The sequence below is a fragment of the Coregonus clupeaformis genome, unplaced genomic scaffold (assembly GCF_020615455.1).
Source record: "Coregonus clupeaformis isolate EN_2021a unplaced genomic scaffold, ASM2061545v1 scaf0882, whole genome shotgun sequence".
Classification (NCBI taxonomy): Eukaryota; Metazoa; Chordata; class Actinopteri; order Salmoniformes; family Salmonidae; genus Coregonus; species Coregonus clupeaformis.
The window spans coordinates 61,998-73,099 of record NW_025534336.1 but is presented as its reverse complement, the minus strand read 5'-3'; positions in this window follow the sequence as shown (position 1 = coordinate 73,099).

Below are 11,102 nucleotides of genomic sequence, written 5' to 3'. Positions count from 1 at the left end.
ATTATAGGTACAAGCTAATAACAAGGTATATATGCTATCTTATTGAACAAGCAACTTAACTCAAATAATGATGTGTGCGCTAGGCATCTCTCTCCAGCTCTCTCCAGGTTGTTGTGCTGCTTGGCTGGCCTGCTGCTGCCTGTGCACGAGCTGAGTGCCTGCTGCTGACGTCGCTCACAATGCACTTTTGCAGCCAGCCATGTGTGTTGTGACTGAGTGTGTGACGGAGAAAATCGTTTTAGTGTCATTTAGAGGGAAAATGTGTGCATTTTAGTGTTTGAGTCAATTTTCAAAAGTTGCTAAAAGTTCCAAATAAGTTTTTAAAAGTAGCTAAATTTGTTGCTAGGTGCTGTTTGAAAAAAAAGTTGACAGGATAGTCTGAAAAGTTTCTAAATCTAGCAACAAAATAGCTAAGTTGGCATCACTGGGCCCTACCCCATTACATGAGAACGGGGTATCTGCCGCTGCCTCCTCCTCCTCCGGGACACTTCTACTTTGCATAGAGTTGATCAATCTGTTCCTCTTTAGTGGCTGTGTGAAGTTGCTGTATATTGACGGGAACTGGAACAAGCTGTGGTACACGTCGATCCAGCCCTCCCAAACATGCTCAATGGGTGACATGTCTGGTGAGTATGCAGGACATGGAAGAACTGGGACATTTTCAGCCTCCAGGAATTGTGTAAAGATCCTTGCGACATTGGGCCCTGCATTATCATGCTGAAACATGACGTGATGTCGGCAGGACAATGGGCCTCAGGATCTTGTCATGGTATCTCTGTGCATTACATTTTCCATTGATAAAATGCAATTTTGTTCCTTCTCCGTAGCTTATGCCTGCCCATACCATAACCCTGACACGAACATGGGGTACTGTGTTCACGACATTGACATCAGCAAACCACACGGCCACACACCACCATACACATGGTCTGCAGTTGTGAGGGTGGTTGGGCATACTGCCAATTTCACTAAAACAAGGTTTTACCATTAAATGATCTGGCAACAGCTCTGGTGGACATTCCTGCAGTCAGCATGCCAGTTGCATGCTCCCTCAAAACTTGAGACATCTGTGGCATTGTCAGTGTTAGAAAAAGCACCCAATTGTCATACTTGAGTAAAAGTAAAGATACCTTAATAGAAAATGACTCAAGTAAAACTGAAAAGTCACCCAGTAAAATACTACTTGAGTAAAATTCTATAAGTATGTGGTTTTAAATATACTTAAGTATCAAAAGTAAATGTAATTGCTAAAATATACTTTACTATCAAAAGTCAAAGTAAACGTATAAATCATTTCAAATTCCTCATTTTAAGTAAACCAGACGACACCATTTTATTTTTTTAATTGTATTTATGGATAGCCAGGGGCACACCAACACTCAGATTTTCTCTTGATAATTACGTGAATTTGACAATTTTTCTGTCCTAAGCATTCAAAATGTAACAAGTACTTTTAGGTGTCAGGGAAAATGTATGGAGTAAAAAGTACATCATGTTCTTTTGGAATGTAGTGAAGTAAAAGTTGTCAAAAGTAGAAATAGTAAAGTAAAGTACAGATACCCAAAAAACTACTTAAGTAGTACTTTAAAGTATTTTTACTTAAGTACTTTACACCACTGGGCATTGTGTTGTGTGACAAAACTTCACATTTTAGATTATTATTTTTTTAACGGGGTATTTTACAGTGAGGGAGAAAAGTATTTGATTCCCTGCTGATTTTGTACGTTTGCCCACTGACAAAGAAATGATCAGTCTATAATTTTAATGGTAGGTTTATTTGAACAGTGAGGGACAGAATAACAACAAAAATCTTATATATCCCAGCTTTACATAGGGTGGAAGATAGGTTTACCCTGGCGTAACGTTTTGATAACAGTGTAAATCTCTCTAGGACAAGGTGACTTTGATCAATATATTCACCTGCATTTACCCCCCAAAAATGAAATGCTAATTAGCTGCTAATGTGTCTATCCTAGTAACTTCAAGAGCCAGTGTCTTTGAAAAGACCCTACAACAAGGTACATCAAGTGTCTGGTTGTAGTTTTAGGGTAAACAATTAGTTTTAGGGTAAACAATTGAATTGTATGAAGTATTATAGCTTTACAAACCTTTATTTAAAGTCTTATTACTACTTTGTGCATACTGTTAGAACTTTCCAAATAGTTGTGGTGCTGTGTATGGGTGAAACTTGTATTTACAACAGTAGAGAAATCACCCTTTTCTTCTGGGGTGAAACACAAGTGTGATGCCATGTTTGTAAATATCTGTATTTGCCATCAAACTAAAAACATAATAAATAAATAAATTATGCTTAGCATTTATTTTTGTTGGGATTCATTAACCTTCCCACTGAGCTCCTGACTGACATCGCTTCACGTTTGGTTCTGTGCCAGTTTCAAAAGCAAAGTATGTCTTCATGTTTTTTCTTCTGTTTTCTCAGCTAGTCCAGGAAGAAAATGGCCAAGACAGAGCATCAGAACCAGGTTTCTTTAGCCATCAAGATATTGATCTCGAAATCGTAAATGTAGAAAGTTTAAAAAACAGCATGATTTTTTCTTATATTTTAGGCCAAGAGCTGCCATCCCTGCTTGATGAGCCTGTGGCTTCTGAGATGCCTGCTGGATACATTAAAGGTATATTATGCTAGCCTATATGTTAAAACATGTTCCTTCTCTTGTATTGTCAACATAAATTCCAAATTGTTTGGCTGTCAGCAGATAAAGTGGGGGAAAAAAAGTATTTAGTCAGCCACCAATTGTGCAAGTTCTCCCACTTAAAATGATGAGAGAGGCCTGTAATTTTCATCATAGGTACACGTCTACTGTCACACTCTGGCTCCAGGACTGTGTGTTAGAGCCAGGGTGTATTTCATTTGGTGGTGTTGGGGTTGGGTGAGTTTCATTTTGTTTGTGTTTAGTGGTGATTGGTCAATGACTCCCAATCGGAGGTAACGAGTGTCAGCTGTCGGCTCGTTATCTCTGATTGGGAGCTCATATATATACTGTTGTGTTTCACTGTTTGTTTGTGGGTTTTTGTTCCATGTTTCTGTCAGTGTTACAGAGGACTTCACTATCGTCATTTGTTGTTTTTTCGTGGTTGCTTTATTTAATAAAGTCATTATGTTCACTCGCAACGCTGCGTATTGGTCCGCTTCCTCAGACGATCGTGACAGAAAAACCCACCAAAAAAGGACCAAGCAGCGTGTCAAGCGGCAACAGGATCCACCTACACAGGATTTATATCCACCCATAAAGGATTCATGGACATGGGAGGAGATACTGGATGGTAAGGGTCCTTGGGCACAACCGGGAGAATATCGCCTCCCTCGTGAAGAGCTGGAGGCAGCTAAAGCCGAGAGGAGGCGATATGAGGAGGCAGCACGGAGGCAAGGCTGGAAGCCCGGGAGTACTACCCCAAAAATTTTTTGGGGGGGGCACATGGCTTGGGCGCCTGGGCAGCAGGAGGCTGCCACAGGGAGATGTGGAGAGAAGGCTATCGGATTACGGGAGCCATTGGCGAGTAGAGGGAGGGAAGTTGTTGTCGCACGGCATGAGAGACTGAAGTGTGTTACCAGTCCGGTCCGGCCCGTTCCTGATCCCCAGTTAAGGCCAGTGGTGTGTGTTCCCGGTACGGACCGGCCTGTTCCTGCTCCAAGCACGTATCCCTACGGGTGCGTCACCAGCCCAGCCCGGCCTGTTCCTTCAGAGCCGTCCGCCAGACCGGAGCCGCTAGAGCCTTCCGCCAGACAGAATCATACACCTGCTATGGAATCAGCAGGAGCCGACGCAGCCTATGCTGGACTGGAGGCTCGGCTTGTGACGGCAGGAGCGGCTCATGCGGATGGGAGCCGCCCTGCTGGAGGTGATGACTGCAATCCGAGGCTGGGGTCCGCCTCCACCGCTTGGCCGCCCAGCCAGCACCACCAGCCAGCCATGAGCAGCCAGACCCGTCAGCCAGCCACGAGCAGCCAGATCCGTCAGCCAGCCGCGAGCAGCCAGATCCGTCAGCCAGCCACGAGCAGCCAGATCCGTCAACCAGCCGCGAGCAGCCAGATCCGTCAGCCAGCCGCGAGCAGCCAGATCCGTCAGCCAGCCACGAGCAGCCAGATCCGTCAGCCAGCCATGAGCAGCCAGATCCGTCAAGTCAGCCATGAGCAGCCAGATCCGTCAGCCAGCCATGAGCAGCCAGATCCGTCAGCCAGCCATGAGCAGCCAGATCCGTCAGCCAGCCATGAGCAGCCAGATCCGTCAGCCAGCCATGAGCAGCCAGATCCGTCAGCCAGCCATGAGCAGCCAGATCCGTCAGCCAGCCACGAGCAGCCAGATCCGTTAGCCAGCCATGAGCCGTCCAGCCAGGATCCGCCAGAGCCGTCCAGCCAGGATCCGCCAGAGCCGTCCAGCCAGGATCCGCCAGAGCCGTCCAGCCAGGATCCGCCAGAGCCGTCCAGCCAGGATCCGCCAGAGCCGTCCAGCCAGGATCCGCCAGAGCCGTCCAGCCAGGATCTGCCAGAGCCGTCCAGCCAGGATCCGTCAGCCAGCCATGAGCCGTCCAGCCAGGATCCGCCAGAGCCGTCCAGCCAGGATCCGCCAGAGCCGTCCAGCCAGGATCCGCCAGAGCCGTCCAGCCAGGATCCGCCAGAGCCGTCCAGCCAGGATCCGCCAGAGCCGTCCAGCCAGGATCCGCCAGAGCCGTCCAGCCAGGATCCGCCAGAGCCGTCCAGCCAGGATCCGCCAGAGCCGTCCAGCCAGGATCTGCCAGAGCCGTCCAGCCAGGATCCGTCAGCCAGCCATGAGCCGTCCAGCCAGGATCCGCCAGAGCCGTCCCAGCCAGGATCCGCCAGAGCCGTCCAGCCGGGATCCGCCAGAGCCGTCCAGCCGGGATCCGCCAGAGCCGTCCAGCCGGGGATCCGCCAGAGCCGTCCCAGCCGGGGATCCGCCAGAGCCGTCCAGCCGGGGATCCGCCAGAGCCGTCCCAGCCGGGATCCGCCAGAGCCGTCCCAGCCGGGATCCGCCAGAGCCGTCCAGCCGGGGATCCGCCAGAGCCAGCCAGCCGGGATCCGCCAGAGCCAGCCAGCCGGGATCCGCCAGAGCCGTCCAGCCGGGATCCGCCAGAGCCGTCCCAGCCGGGATCCGCCAGAGCCGTCCAGCGGGGATCCGCCAGAGCCGTCCAGCCGGGATCCGCCAGAGCCGACCAGCCGGGAGCCACCAGAGCCGTCCAGCCAGTATCCGCCATTCAGCCTGGTACTGCCCCTTAGTCCGGTACTGCCTCTTAGTCCGGTACTGCCCCTTAGTCCGGTGCTGCCCCTTAGTCCGGTGCCGCCCCTTAACCCAGTGGGGTTTAGTTGGGGGTGGTCATGTGGAGGAGGCTAGGGAAGCGGGTGGTGACTAAGGTGGGATGGGGACCACGACCAGGGGCAGAACCGCCACCGTGGACAGACGCCCACCCAGACCCTCCCCTAGACTGTATGCTGGTGCGCCCGGAGTTCGCACCTTTAGGGGGTACTGTCACACTCTGGCTCCAGGACTGTGTGTAGAGCCAGGGTGTATTTCATTTGGTGGTGTTGGGGTTGGGTGAGTTTCATTTTGTTTGTGTTTAGTGGTGATTGGTCAATGACTCCCAATCGGAGGTAACGAGTGTCAGCTGTCGGCTCGTTATCTCTGATTGGGAGCCATATATATACTGTTGTGTTTCACTGTTTGTTTGTGGGTTTTTGTTCCATGTTTCTGTCAGTGTTACAGAGGACTTCACTATCGTCATTTGTTGTTTTTTCGTGGTTGCTTTATTTAATAAAGTCATTATGTTCACTCGCAACGCTGCGTATTGGTCCGCTTCCTCAGACGATCGTGACATCTACTATGACAGACAAAATGAGAAAAAAATATCCAGAAAATCACATTGTAGGATTTTAAATTAATTTATTTGCAAATTATGGTGGAAAATAAGTATTTGGTCAATAACAAAAGTTTCTCAATGTATGTCCTGGGTAGAATTTCCTGTAAAACAAAATGTGTGGTATATTTCCTGATGTGCCCATGTGGCTATTATTATGTTGGAAAGTCTAAGAGAAAATTGAAAGCTGAAAGAGCAACTCCCCTGCAGGGTTGCCAACTAATTTCCAGGGGAAGTTGTTAGGGGCAGGTCGATTTGTTGCTAAAAGTTGCTAAATGACGTTGTATGTTATAATGTAAAACTGTGTCATTACGTAGAATACACAATAACGTTACTCAAATTGACTGGCCATCTCAGCAACAAATATGATTTGACATTTGTTCGTTTAGATTTGTTTGTTTATTATCACATATTTTTATTTGTAAATGTAATTTAAAAACACAACACATTTATATGATCAGATAAAACATTTTTTAAACACAACACATTGAATTATTTAACAATTAAACATTACACATTATTGAACAATTACATTTTATTATGTGAGCAAGACAAATGACATGATTGTGGACTACAGGAAAAGGAGGGCCGAACACGAGAGTTTTAAGTTGGGTGGTCCTCTGTAGCTCAACTGGTAGAGCACGGCGCTTGTAACGCCAAGGTAGTGGGTTCGATCCCCGGGACCACCCATACACAAAAAATGTATGCACGCATGACTGTAAGTCACTTTGGATAAAAGCGTCTGCTAAATGGCATATTATTATTATTATAAGTTCCTTGGTGTCCACATCACCAACAAACTATCATGGTCCAAACACACCAAGACAGTCGTGAACAGGGCCCGACAATGCACTTTCCCCCTCAGGAGACTGAAAAGATTTGGCATGGGTCCCAGATCATCAAAATGTTAAACAGCTGCACCATCGAGAGCATCCTAACCGGTTGCATCACTGCCTGGTATTGCAACTGCTTGGCATCCGACCGTAAGGCGCTACAGAGAGTAGTGCGTACGGCCCAGTACATCACTGGGGCCAAGATTCCTGCCATCCAGGACCTATCTCCTAGGAGGTGTCAGAGGAAGGCCCAAAAAATTGTCAAAGACTCCAGTCACCCAAGTCTGATAGAAGCATTTGTATGTTTAAGGTAATGACTAAAGTATTCCACCCCGAAACTGTGTGAAATGTGTTAGAATCATAAGACAATAATCTGATAGTGTTTAGCTTAGTTAGAAATACAACTAGGGCATTTACTCATTTTTATATCTATGCAAGCAGAATGCCACTGTGAAACCAACAACAGAAAACAGGATGCGAAACTAGACACTGAAAAACATGTGAGAGAGCTTAGAGAGTTAATCATATGTGCTTGTATAAGATGCATATTTGCCCAGCAACAGAGTATTTGTGTCTTGTGAAACCAGTAAAGGAAGTCTGTGTATGTGTGACCTGATACTGGAGGAACCAGAAAAAGCAACCACACGAACACAGCTGGAGTGTGAAATAGATCCAGGAAGAAACAATAGGTTGCTGTGCAGCTAACAGAGACATATGATAGTTGTCTAAATATGGGCTAGGAGCTTTCTCATTGGCCCACTTAGGGGCCTAGTAGAGGTATAAAAAACATTGTCCATTGTATGATTTTCAGAGCTCTCATGAATAAAGAAACTGATTCATTGCAGAAATGGGACTTTGTTTAATTCATAATTAACTAGAGCCTTATTCAAAGCTTGAGAAGTACAGTGAGGGAAAAAACTATTTGATCCCCTGCTGATTTTGTACGTTTGCCCACTGACAAAGAAATGGTCAGTCTATAAATTATTTTAATGGTAGGTTTATTTGAACAGTGAGAGACAGAATAACAAAAAACAAATCCAGAAAAACGCATGTCAAAAATGTTATAAATTGATTTGTATTTTAATGAGGGAAATAAGTATATGACCCCCTCTCAATCAGAAATATTTCTGGCTCCCAGGTGTCTTTTATACAGGTAACAAACTGAGATTAGGAGCACACTCTTAAAGGCAGTGCTCCTAATCTCAGTTTGTTACCTGCATAAAAGACACCTGTCCACAGAAGCAATTAATCAATCAGATTCCAAACTCTCCACCATGGCCAAGACCAAAGAGCTCTCCAAGGATGTCAGGGACAAGATTGTAGACCTACACAAGGCTGGAATGGGCTACAAGACCATGGCCAAGCAGCTTGGTGAGAAGGTGACAGCAGTTGGTGCGATTATTCGCAAATGGAAGAAACACAAAATAACTGTCAATCTCCCTCGGCCTGGGGCTCTTTGCAAGATCTCACCTCGTGGAGTTGCAATGATCATGAGAACGGTGAGGAATCAGCCCAGAACTACGCGGGAGGATCTTGTCAATGATCTCAAGGCAGCTGGGACCATAGTCACCAAGAAAACAATTGGTAACACACTACGCCGTGAAGGACTAAAATCCGGCAGCGCCCGCAAGGTCCCCCTGCTCAAGATAGCACATATACAGGGCCGTCTGAAGTTTGCCAATGAACATCTGAATGATTCAGAGGAGAACTGGGTGAAAGTGTTGTGGTCAGATGAGACCAAAATCGAGCTCTTTGGCATCAACTCAACTCGCTGTGTTTGGAGGAGGAGGAATGCTGCCTGTGACCCCAAGAACACCATCCCCACCGTCAAACATGGAGGTGGAAACATTATGCTTTGGGGGTGTTTTTCTGCTAAGGGGACAGGACAACTTCACCGTATCAAAGGGACGATGGACGGGGCCATGTACCATCAAATCTTGGGTGAGAACCTCCTTCCCTCAGCCAGGGCATTGAAAATGGGTCGTGGATGGTTATTCCAGCATGACAATTATCCAAAACACACGGCCAAGGCAAAAAAGGAGTGGCTCAAGAAGAAGCACATTAAGGTCCTGGAGTGGCCTAGCCAGTCTCCAGACCTTAATCCCATAGAACATCTGTGGAGGGAGCTGAAGGTTCGAGTTGCCTAACGTCAGCCTCGAAACCTTAATGACTTGGAGAAGATCTGCATTGAGGAGTGGAACAAAATCCCTCCTGAGATGTGTGCAAACCTGGTGGCCAACTACAAGAAACATATGACCTCTGTGATTTCCAACAAGGGTTTTGCCACCAAGTAGTAAGTCATGTTTTGCAGAGGGGTCAAATAATTATTTTCGTCATTAAAATGCAAATCAATTTATAACATTTTTGACATGCATTTTCCAGGAAATGTTTTTGTTATTCTGTCTCTCACTGTTCAAATAAACCTAGCATTAACATTATAGACTGATCATGTCTTTGTCAGTGGGCAAACGTACAAAATCAGCAGGGGATCAAATACTTTTTCCCCTCACTGTAGTTGACTTCAACCATTGAGATAACAAAATTCTTGTGACAGGGGTAGAAGCTGTTAAGGAGCCTTTTGGATCTAGACTTGGCGCTCCGGTACCGCGTGCCGTGTGGTAGCACAGAGAACAGTCTATGACTTGGGTGACTGGCGTCTTTGACAATTTTTTGTTGTCCTGGCGCCACACTGCCTCGTCTCTGACCTCCTCCCTATAGGCTGTCTCAACGTTGTCGGTGATCAGGCCTACCATCATTGTGTCGTCAGCAAACTTAATGATGGTGTTGGAATCGTGCTTGGCCACGCAGTCGTGGGTGAACAGGGAGTACAGGAGGGGACTAAGCACACCCCCCTGAGTGGCCCCCGTGTTGAGGATCAGCATGGCAGATGTGTTGTTGCCTACCCTTACCACCTGGGGACATACCGTCAGGAAGTCAATGATCCAGTTGCAGAGGAAGGTGTTTAGTCCCAGGGTCCTTAGCTTAGTGAAGAGCTTTGTGGGCACTATGGTGTTGAACACTGAGCTTTATTCAATGAACAACATTCTCACATAGGTGTTCCTTTTGTCCAGGTGGGAAAGGGCAGTGTGGAGTGCGATTGAGATTGCAATATCTGTAGATCTGTTGGGTGGTATACGAATTGGAGTGGGTCTAGGGTTTCCGGGATGATGGTGTTGATGTGAGCCATGATCAGTCTTTCGAAGCGCTTCATGGCTAACGACGTGAGTGCTACGGGGCGGAAGCCATTTAGGCAGGTTATCTTCGCTTTCTTGGGCACAGGGACTATGGTGGTCTGCTTGAAACATGTAGGTATTACAGACTCGGTCAGGGAGAGGTTCAAAATGTCAGTGAAGTCACCTGCCAGTTGGTCTCTGTTTTTAAGTCATGGACAAAATGTCTCTCTCTGTTTGTAAGTCATGGATATAATATGCTTCTCTTCAATTAGTATTTGGTAGCATTGCCTTTAAATTGTTTAACTTGGGTGAAACGTTTCGGGTAGCCTTCCACAAGCTTCCCACAATAAGTTGGGTGAATTTTGGCCCATTTTTCCTGACAGAGCTGTTGTAACTTTTTATAGATAATAAACAGCGAGCAACAGTGTAAAAACAAGGGGGGGTCAAAGCAAATAGTCCGGGTGGCCATTTTATCAATTGTTCAGCAGTCTTATCGCTTGGGGGTTGATAGAATTATTTGTATGTTTAAGGTAATGACTAAAGTATTCCACCCCGAAACTGTGTGAAATGTGTTAGAATCATAAGACAATAATCTGATAGTGTTTAGCTTAGTTAGAAGTACAACTAGGGCATTGACTCATGTTTATATCTATGCAAGCAGAGTGCCACTGTGAAACCAATAACAGAAAACAGGATGTGAAACTAGACACTGAAAAACATGTCCCCACCTAGGGTGAGGACAGTGAGAGAGCTTAGAGAGTTAATCATATGTGCTTGTATAAGATGCATATTTGCCCAGCAACAGAGTATTTGTGTCTTGTGAAACCAGTAAAGGAAGTCTGTGTATGTGTGACCTGATACTGGAGGAACCAGAAAAGCAACCACACGAACACAGCTGGAGTGTGAAATAGATCCAGGAAGAAACAATAGGTTGCTGTGCAGCTAACAGAGACATATGATAGTTGTCTAAATATGGGCTAGGAGCTTTCTCATTGGCCCACTTAGGGGCATAGTAAAGGTATAAAAACGTTGTGCATTGGATGATTTTCAGAGCTCTCATGAATAAAATACTGATCTAATGCAGAAATGGGACTTTGTTTAATTCATTATTAACTAGAGCCTTACAACCTCTGGGAATTATTCAAAGCGTGAGAAGTAGTTGACTTCAACCCCCTGAGATACAAAATTATCCTGACAAAGTCCGGAG